We start from the raw sequence: 10,982 nt of genomic DNA on the forward strand, positions 1-10,982 counted from the left end.
GTTACTCCATTAGTTTCTTCATCTGCAAAATTGGGACAATAATGTTCATCTCAAAGATTTGTTGTGAGGACTACGAGAAATAATGTATGTAAGACATTTAGCATAGGACATGACTTAGAGTAAGCACCCAGCACGTAGTAGCTGTTCTGATTTCCTTACTAATAAGGGCATCGTGTTCACAATTCTACCAAGAATGGGTTGCCGAATTACTGCCAAGAAGAGGGAGACTACAGATTTACATTCAAGATTGTATGAAGAGCAAGAACGACCAGTCAGATTGGAGATTGGTAGACAGATTTTGTACACTCATCTCTGCCCAGTCTTTGGCAAACATTTTACAATATTGCAAGAAATGTGAAACAGAGGGGAGGACAGGCAGAAAGTGAGGTAGATTGAAATTATGCAATTGTTATACATCCCTGGTCCTCTCTGTTGCCACAGCTCCGGTCCATCGTTCCCATTACGTACAGGTCTGTGCTGCCTGTAGCTCCTTGTTGCTTCTCACTCAGGATTCATGAGATCACTTTGTCCTGGGTGCTAAGAATTGGGTCTTACGGCACCAAGGGGAGCTGTGTTCGGTGTGGTAGTGAAGAAGACATACCAAAGTGACTGTAAGAAGAGCCCAGCTACAATAGTGTGCCGGATGCTTTGCTGGGAGCCTAGGAAACCATGACCATGACCATCTCTGTCCTCAGTTTGTGTACTACAGTCTAGTGGATGAGACAGACAGGCACACAAACAATGCCACTGTAGAGCAGTGAGTGCCATGCAGGTTTCAGCGTAGGGTTCTAGAAACCACAGCTAACTCTCCTGGAGGTCAGAGGTAGGGATATATATATACACTCATTTAATATGTATACTATATGTGTGTGTATACATACACACACACACACTCATTTAATCCTTGAAGAAATCATGTGAAGGAAATATGATGATGTCCATTTTTTTTTCAAATGAGAACATTGGGAGGCAAAGGTGTAAAGCAATTTGTCCAAGATCACCAGCTAGTGTGTAGCAGAGAATTCAAGGCAGGTCTGACTCAAAAGCCCATGAGTTTCCTCTTGTATTTTATAAAATTTTTTTCTGAATATGAAATGTTTATGTAGAAAAACCCAAATAATACAAAACACAAAGATGCATTCCTCCTATATTCTTACATCTTAACTCACTATTAACATTTTATGGTTTGCACCCTGTCTTTATCTTCTGCAGTTTTAAATACATATTTATAAGATTGGCTCATATATATGCATGTATGTATTTTTCCAGCTTCATTGGGGTGTAATTGATATATAACGTTGTATAAGTTTAAGGTGTACAATGTGATGATTTGATGCACATATGTATTGAAATGATTACCACAATAAGATTAGTTAACACATCCATCATCTCACATAATGACCTTTCTCGTGGTGAAAATATTTAAGCTCTACTTTCTTAGGCACTTTCAAGTATACCATATAGTGCTGTTAACTGTAGTCATGCTGTGATTACATCCCCAGAACGTATTCATCCTGTAACTGGAAGTTTGTCTCCTTTGACCAGTATGTCCCCATTTCCCCCACCACCACTGGTAGTCTCCATTCTAATCTGTTTGACTTTTTAAATTCCACGTGTAAGCGACATCAAGCTATACCTGTCTTCCTCTGTCTGACTTATTTCACTTAACATGCATGCTGGGTATGATGATATCCATCACCGTTTAGATTTTTAATTTTGGATTCCTACTAAACTGAATATTTTTCAAATGTGTAATGATCCCTTATACTTGTTAATTTCCTTATTTTGAGAGCAAGTGTTAGGTGGGCAAACTAAGTCCATGGGCCAAATCTGGTCCGTCGTCTGTTTTGGTAAATAGAATTTTATCAGGACACAGCCATACCCTTTCATTTATGTATTGCCTGTGGCTGCTTTTGTGTCCTTCTGTAGAGTTGGGTAACTGTGACAGAAACAGTATAATCTGTAACTCCTAAAAGATTTACCATCTGGATCTTTACAAAAAGGTTTGCCACCCTGCTCTAGAGAAGAGACTCCTGTATTGTCAATCTCCTAGTCCCTTTATCTTAGATTTTCAATACTTTCCTGTATGTCTTGAATTGATTTTTTTCATGCTACTTATCCTCAGCCAGAGAGATGTATCTAGACCGGGTGTTGGTCACTAAGCGGGATGCAGGGATTTCCCGCAATTGTCCTTGCTGATCACTAGCCTTCTGGCGGAGCCTTTCTCAGGTCTACAGAAAAGTGATTGCACATTTAATTCCCAATCCTCAGGATCCAGCTGGTATTCATGTAACCTGGCTCTGGGGTTCCGAGAGAGGATTTTCTATCTCCATCCACAGTTTGTTTCTCTGATACAAATCATTAATAATATCATTGGTATTTCTATTACTTTTGAGAGGCAATACAGTTGCCCCTTGAACAATGCAGGTGTTGGGGTGCCCCCCCCCGTGCAGTTGAAAATCCATGTATAACTTTACAGTCGGCCTTCCGTAACCACAGATCGTGTAGTACTGTAGCATATTGACAGAAAAAAATCTGCATATAAGTGGCTCCCTGCGGTTCAAACCCATATTGTTCAAGGATCAGCTGCATAATATAATTTTTAAAAGCACAGATTCTGGAATCAGATAGTCTGGTTAAAGTCTCAGGTCTGTCACTTACTAACAATGTGGATTTGGGTAAATTATGTTTTCTTTGTGCCAGTTTCTCAGCGTCTGTGAAAATCATCGGGATTATGCTATTACCTTCCTCACAAGGGTTGTGAGAGAGACAGTTAGTGCTCACTAAGATATCCATGAGCTCCTTGACGTTTCCCAGGCATCTTTGCTGTGATTGGGACCATGTGACTAGTTCCAGCCAATGGGCTGGAAGTAGAAATGTCATGTGTCATTGCCAGGCTGGGGCAGGTAGGAGCTGGTTTGCCTTTTGCATCCTCTCTTTCTCTCTCTCTCTCTCCCAGGGTGCCCTTGGGTGGTATCACGAGACAGAGGGAGCCTGAATCCTTGAGTTACCAGGTGGAGGAGAGTCTCTGCCTACTCAAATCCAGCTTTGCAGGAGTAAGAAATAAACTTGTGTTATGCTAACTACGAAGATTTTGGAGTTATTTATTTCATTTTTACCACAGCATAGTTTGTACTATGCTGACTAATACAGGGTTGTTCTAAACACTGATTAAAACATAGAAAGCACTTGGATTAATGCCTAGAATATTAAGTGCTGTAAAAATGTTTCTCTTTTGTCCTCTTCTTAAAAGCCGTAATTCTTAGCATGGACCATTTTAGTTTCCACTTACATCTTTATCACTCTATTTATTACTCTACTTATGATGAACCAGCCTCATATGGAGGCATTTACTACACACACACACACACACACACACACACACACACACACATCATGTTGTCTTAAGGAAGTTAATAGTCTACAAGTAGGGCTAGAAACTTGGGTGTGGAGTGAAGTAAGAAAGAGTTCTCTCTCCATCTCAAAAGACAGCCACCCATGTATGAAGTTCTGTTTAGACAGACTCTGTGTCTCTGAGCAAGAGAAGGGAATCTATGTATCTTGCTACCATCTCTCAGGGTGCTAGGGCCGCTCTGTTTCATGAGGGAAAGCACAAGCAGACTACCATTTTGTTTTCTCAGTACACTTCCATTCGCCTCACAGTTAGTAGAAATTTCTCCCAGATTCTGCAGTAGGCTGTTTTTATCTTTCAGTGTTAATTATTTTCATCTTTTCCTGAGTCTCCATTGGTTCTTGCTCAAACCATCAGTCTTGTTTTTGACCTCCCATCATGCTTCTTACCTTCATTCATTCTTCTTACACAGACTGTATTCCGTCTATATATTCTCAATAAAGTTATTTTCATTTCAAAGCCGTTTTCTTTGATGACTCATTAGTTGGAGGCTGGAACACAGCAGAACAGATATGATTAAGAGAGTGGCTGAAGTTCAGTAGTCTCCATCTCCCACAGTGTTCCTTATTTCAAATAGCAAGCCATCCTTTGTTTCTTCTTTGACATATCAAGTATGCATAATCTAACTTCCTTATTCTTGGAAAATGGAACTTGACTATTCATGGTCTACATCCTGAGCCCTGGTATATATTGTCTTTCCATGCTGTTTTGGAGTCATAGGTTAAGGACGTGTGTATTAGCCAATTTTGGTGGAAGAATGAGTAGGGGCCAAATCATGAAGGGACTTAAGTGCCAAACTTAGGACTTTGCACCGTAGGGACTGTGGTAACTTGATACAATCTGCATTTAGGAAAGGCGATCCTGGTAGGAAACATGGAAGGAAGTAAAGAGGATGTAGCCCAAGAGCATTTGGTTTACCCTCTCACCCTTCAGGGAATAGAGAGGAAATATGGACTGTTGTTAGGAAGGTAGAACTGATGGACTTGGTGTCTGGTTGAAAAAGACAGAGGTGCAGTGATGCCAGGTTTCTGACTTGAGTCACTGTGAGTGCTGGTGTCATTTATTCATCAAAATTCAGCCCACAAGAGTAAAAGAAGATTTTTGGAGAAGAAGATAATTTCTTTTTTGCATGTGTTGTGTTTGAGATATCTTGGGAACATTCTGCTGAGGTGTCTGAAAGGCATTTGGATATATAGGCTCAGAACTCAGAGAAGGTAACTGGAGTAGAGAGGAGAGAAGCAGCTCAGGTAACCGTCACCTTTAGGGAGGTGGCTGAGAGATGTCCTTACCTCAGGTAGAGTCCTGAGGGTTGTGAATAGGCAGCAGAGACCTGAGGAAGGGCAGCAGTGTTACTGAAGGATAGCTTTAGTCTGCTGTGCCCACGACACCCTGGGGATTCCCGGAGATTCTAAAGGGGAGAGAATCTTGAGTGGAGAGAAAGTAGTATCCCGATGTTCAGCTGATGGGGACTTTGGAGCCAACAAAAGCTGACATATTAACATGATGTTATTAGCCCCGACATGCAGAATGGTTTACCCATTCATCCTTCAGGGGTTACTTTATTATTCAGTAACAGAAAGGCCTCGGACTTTCCTCTTAAAAGCGTCATCTTGGTCTTTTTCCTCTTTCATCCACACAGAGCCCATTGCCTCATATGGAGGCAGCGTGTTGTGGAAACAGCAGGGACTCTAAAAACTTTCAATTCTAGATTTAAACTTGGGGTAGAAACTTACTGGCTAGGTAACATTGGTAAAGCTGCTTCGCTTCACTGAGCCTCTCTTTCCTTTCTTATAACCTCAAATATTGTTGAGATTAAATAAGGTAACATAAAGACATTTGACACAGCTAGTTTCCCTATCTTTCTTTTAATTGCTGAGTAGTACTTTTATGCTTTAATGTCAGCATCTCAGCCAAAGACTTTTCTTTCAGTAAAGAGCACCTTTGTACCAGTACCTTTCATTGAGGTCCAAGAACCTGACCCTCATTTCTGACCCTCATTTTACTGACTGTTGGTTTTAAGCTTGCAAAGGTGTGTCTCTGACTAACTAGATAGGGTCCTCTTTCACTATGATGAAGTTCCAGAAAGCCATTCTTCAACAAAAACCATTCTCCCGGGCTTCCCTGGTGGCGCAGCGGTTGGGAGTCTGCCTGCCGATGCAGGAGACACGGGTTCGTGCCCCGGTCCGGGAAGATCCCACATGCCGCGGAGCGGCTGGTCCCGTGAGCCATGGCCGCTGAGCCTGCGCGTCCGGAGCCTGTGCTCCGCAACGGGAGAGGCCACAACAGTGAGAGGCCCGCGTACCGCAAAAAGGTGGTACCGCGTACCACCTTTTTCTGTGACCCTTGGAAACTGCAGTCATTGTAGTTCAATCTTGTCTGACACAATTTTGTTTGTCTGAGCCCCATGAATGGGGACCGCTGCTGCTTCTGCTTCTCTGCCTGCCCATGAAGGCCTCATCTGTCTCATTCATCTCCTCGAGGTTTGTGATCTCAAATTCCTATTTTATTTACCCACTGTGGTCATTGACTGAACTTCATAGCCCATCGGTAGTCCTTGGCCTGGGGAACCATGTGGATTCCTCTAATCCTTTGTAAGTGGTATAGCCATTTTATTGGAATTTTCAAATTTCCCCCTACTATCTGAAAGCAGAGGTTCCTATGAATCCTTTCCTAAGCTGAAATGGCAAAAAGTGAAGAAGCAATTACCTTGGGATATGTCGTGCTAACAGACGCACAAAATAAATGGAGATGAAGCACAGATGCTCACAGACACAGTTCAAAGCTATGGGGGCTTGATGCTTAGATGCTGAGTGTAGTTCCTGGGGAAGGAGCTGGGTGGTGTCACTCTCTCTGCTCAGGTGCACCCCGCCTCTATAACGGCTGCTACAAAACCAACGCTGAACTCTATTTTCACTTTTTGTCTTGTTTTGTAATAGCGAAACCTCTTCGGATTTCTTTTGGTTAGATAAAACAGGTACTAATGTGGGTCTTTCGTTAAGAGCTAGGTGGAGTAAAGTGAACTCTTGAAAAGCAGGGTTATCTGTACCTGATAAAAGGCAGGGCTCTGTCCATCAAAATATTTGTGATTATAGCTTGGTTATGGCCTCAATGGGAAAAGTAGTCTTCCAAACTTCCTGAGATGAGTTTTAGCATGTCTTATAATCTTCTGTCCAGCTTCTCTGTGTAGCTCTTCCCTTTGTCATTGTTAGCCTGGGACCAAGGGCACTGTGTACATTTGGGAAAGCTGGCCCACAGTCCCTGACCTTGGATTACAAAGATATCTTCAAGGTGAAGCTTCCGTATTCGAGGATTTCCAAAGCAATGTGGAAGGACCATTCTCTCTTGGCCAGTCTTGTTGATTTTTCAGGAAAATGAGCCATTACCACAACCTTTCTCCTCCATACCATTGTTTGCTAACTCTTTGTCCCTTTCAAGAGTAAAATGCTCAGTGATTTATAACCTGAAGGGCCCATGTCAGGCTGTGGAGTACTTTGTCCTCTCAACTACCTTCAGGAAAATGACCCAAGATACTACCCTCATAAGGCATCTTTTCTTAGAAGTCCTCTTGTTCTAAATTACTTTAAAGTTAGTAACTTACAACTTCTGTGAACAGCATCTTAGGCTTTTAAACATACTCATGGCTTCCTTTTTTTTTTTAATCTCTAGAGTTGCCCTTCTGTTTTCTGAAGTTACTTTAAGGATCATCTTTCAGAAGGAAAACAACCTGGCATATAAACCACTTCTGAGCCTGTTTATCCAGAGTGGAGGGTGAGGACACTAATAGGCATGAAAAACAATTTCACGGGTGTTAAGCTGTAGCTCCAGGCTTCACCTTCAAGGAATCAGTGTCTCAGGCTCTGCTATTGAACAAGAAGATGTTGATGCCAGTGTCTCTGGGGAAGACAGGAGACTAGATTGAATATTGCTGAATTTGTTTTCTGAAGAAATATTTAGAAACATCTGCCCTTCACTTTTCATCTTTTCACCTGCACACCTGATTAAACATCTATAAAAGTAACTGCAAAGTCGGATAATCACCACAATGAGGACCAGATGCAGATGTGCCTCCTGGAAAAGGGAGTGGATCGCAGTGGAAGAGTAGCACGTGGGGATGGCTAGGAAAGGGAAGACAAATAGGGCAGCCAGAGACTGTCTCAGGAGAAGGCTGGGGAGATCATTCTGGAACCTCCCCAGTCTCTGGACTAGGCCAGAAAGGTACAGGCTGAGCCAAGAACTCACGAATGCCTCTGGTCAGTGAGTTAATCATTTAATGAATAAGGAAACTATGCACGGGCCTCCAGGTTAAAGGTTAACGGGCAGGGTTTCAAAAACAATTTCATTAAGTAGACACTAATAGATTACAACTTCTGTGTTCCCACATTAAAACAAGAAACTGGTTCAAATGAACGAATGCATACTGGATTCAAAATGATTTTTAAAAAAGTGTGAGTGAGCGGCTGAGGAAAGCTGAAATCTTAAGATAGAAATAAAAGCACCACGTAGTAAGGAGCATAGAGTAGCTATTGGGAAGTTAATTGTGTATCCATTGATCTTCCCGAAGAGACAGTGGTTCTATAGATAGTGGTCCAGGGAGGGACTCTGTCTTCATCCTTCTGTTCCTCATAGTGGATTAATTTAATAAATAGGAGTTGAATTCAACTCAGTGTCACACTGGCATTATGGTTGTACATTGGGTATGCAGAAAAAAATCAGTGAAATTGTTTATAGTACCAAGAATTCCCTATAATGGATTTAACTCACCTGTACCTTCAAACTGAGAACGAAAAAAGGATACACTCATTATGTAATAAAATTAAGGTATGTGTTTTAAACACCTGGAAAGAAATCCAGCTGTCATGTTTCAACCCCCCAACATCAAATGGACTGAAGATGGATTGTTAAGAACCACTACCACCACCGCTACGGTAACAGCAAACACAGAGCAAACACCGTTCCAAGTATTTTACATATTAATGCACTTAATTCTCATAAAACTCTATAAGATAGGTACTCTTGTGGTCTTCATTTTACAGAGAGAGAAACTGAGACACAGAGAGGTTACATTACTTGCCCCAGGTCATACAACAAGTGAGCAGCAGAAGCTGGATTTGAATCAATGCACTTAGGCTCTAAACTCTGTGCTGTGGACCCTCACTTTACTACTCCCCTATGGGACTGTGCAACGAGCTGAAATAATGTTGGAAAAAAATACTATAAACTTACTAGATAGGGAGCATTTCATTCCACCTGTAGTATTCAGGGAAGACCTTCTAAAGGAGGCATGATGTGGGAGTTCCCTGGTGGTCTGGTGGTTAGGATTTGGTGCTTTCACTGCCATGGCCCAGGTTCAATTCCTGGTCGGGGAACTGAGATCGCACCAGCTGTGCAGTGTGGCCAAAAAATAAATAAATAAATAAAATAAAGGAGGCATGATGTGAGTTGAAGGACAAGCTGGATTTCAGCAGGTGGGGAAGGAAAGAGGTCATGAAGGATGAGGTAGGTGTGCATAGATGGGTAGAGGAGGTGAAGAAAGGTGTTGCAGATGACAGAAGGGAATGAGAAGGAATATAAATTCAAGGCAATTTGGGGAAATAGTGGATAGACCAGTTTGGCAGGAGATAACTTGGAAAGGTACAGATGATGGCGGAATGAACTTGATCCCTGAAGGCAATGGGAAGCTATTGAAAACTTTTGGGCTAGTAAACAGCATGAGTAGAAAATCTTCCTGGCTTCCTCCAGACCAAAACTGGACCTCAAGACTTGGAAACCCATCCTGCCCAATGACTGAATTTAGTTAGAAGTTAAGCCCAAATACAGAACATGGGTTTCAAGGGTCTCAGGTCTCAGTTGTACAATTAGGCTACCTTGTTTACTTTCCTTTTTCATGTAAAATCACTATTGTAGAATGAACTTATTTACAAAACAGAAATAGAGTCACAGATGTAGAAAACGAACTTACGGTTACCAGGGGGCAAAGTGGCGTGGGTGGGGGTGGGGGGGATAAATTGGGAGATTGGGATTGACGTATACACACTACTATATATAAAATAGATAACTAATAAGGACCTACTGTATAGCACAGGGAACTCTTCTCAGTAATGACCTATATGGGAAAAGAATCTAAAAAGAGTGGATATATGTATATGTATAACTGATTCACTTTGCTGTACAGCAGAAACTAACACAATATTGTAAGTCGACTATAGTCCAATAAAAATTTAAAAAAAACACTATTGTAGGTTTTAAGAGGATATTAATGATTAAAATAAACAAAAATAGCCCTGTCCTCATGGAGCTAACAATCTAGAGGGAGAAGACATAATGCACAAGATAAAATAAGTAAAGAGAATATATGAATATTTTGAATATATTGCATATCTGGAAGTTGCTAAGAGAGTAGATCTTAAAAGTCCTCATCACAAGAAAACGATTATTTTTTAACTCTGTAAGATGATGGATGTTAACTAGACTTATAATAGTGTTGAGCATTTTGCTCTGTATACAAATATCAAATCATTATGCTGTATACCTGGAACTAATTAATGTTATATGCCAATTATAGCTCAATTTTTAAAAAAAGAATGAATTATATAAATCTTTACATTTGTGTACTAAGTTTCTGGACAATGAAACAGACTTATAAGAATCTTAGTAAGAATTCTTAGTAAGAATCCTCCTTCAGGAGATCTCAAGAGAAAGTCCATTCTATTGACTATAGTAAACAATAACAACAAAAAATATATATATATATAATATGTATATATAATGTATATGATTGTTAGATAGTGATGAAAGGAGAAAAATAAGAAGGGGAGGGGGACGAGAACAGTGAGGGTATTGAATTTTGGACAGAAAAACCTGTCTAAGAAGTAAATACTCAAAGGAGTTGATGAGGGAACCGTGTGGATATTTGGAGGAAGAGCTTTCCAGGAAGAGGGAAGAACAAGTGCAAAGGCCCTGAGGTGGAAGCATGTCTGGAATATATGAGGAAGGAAGTGGAGGGAGTAGTGGCGTGATTAACTGGAGGTAAAGTGAGTGAGGTAAGTGTGAGGTAGATCACGTGGGCCCACATAGGTCATAACAAGGATTTAGCTCTTACTCTGAGACCACTGTAGTTCTGGAGCAGAGGATTGACACAATCTGAGTGATGTGTTAGTAGGATCAGTGTGTCTTGCATGTTGAGAATAAGACCTGAGGATGAGCGTAGATAGGAGACAAAGGCAGAAGCAGGAAAACCTGTTAGGAATAGGGTGGCAGCAAGAGAGAGGGTATTCAATTTTGAATATATTTTAAGGTAGAGTGTATAGAATTTTCTGATGTACAAAGTGTGGAGGAAGAGAAAGAGAGGAGCCAGGCACAGCACGATGGATTTACCTGAGTGACTAGATGATGGGAGGAACGGTTTTCTTTTTGGTAGTAGTGGAAGGAGAGCCATCAGGAGTTCAGTTGTAGATGAGATAGGTTGGCAAGCTCTATTAAACATTCAAGTAGAAATATCAGTTGGCCAGATAGTTATAAGATCTGGGGCTCAGGAAAGGGGTTTAGGCTAGACACATACACATTGGATCAT

General features: G+C 41.1%; 1 protein-coding gene across 2 annotated transcripts in view; it reads left to right on the forward strand.

Annotated features, from left to right (window-relative positions):
* Positions 1-9,378, forward strand: part of KDR (kinase insert domain receptor) — a 98,987-nt gene extending 89,609 nt beyond the window's left edge. For both annotated transcript variants that reach the window (XR_007477021.1, XR_004482529.2), the window contains one exon: positions 7,079-9,378. The gene's annotated coding sequence lies outside the window, so the exon portion shown is untranslated. The remainder of the gene's footprint in view (positions 1-7,078) is intronic.
* The last annotated feature ends 1,604 nt before the right edge of the window (positions 9,379-10,982 follow it).

Source organism: Orcinus orca, chromosome 4 (assembly GCF_937001465.1).
Source record: "Orcinus orca chromosome 4, mOrcOrc1.1, whole genome shotgun sequence".
Lineage (NCBI taxonomy): Eukaryota > Metazoa > Chordata > Mammalia > Artiodactyla > Delphinidae > Orcinus > Orcinus orca.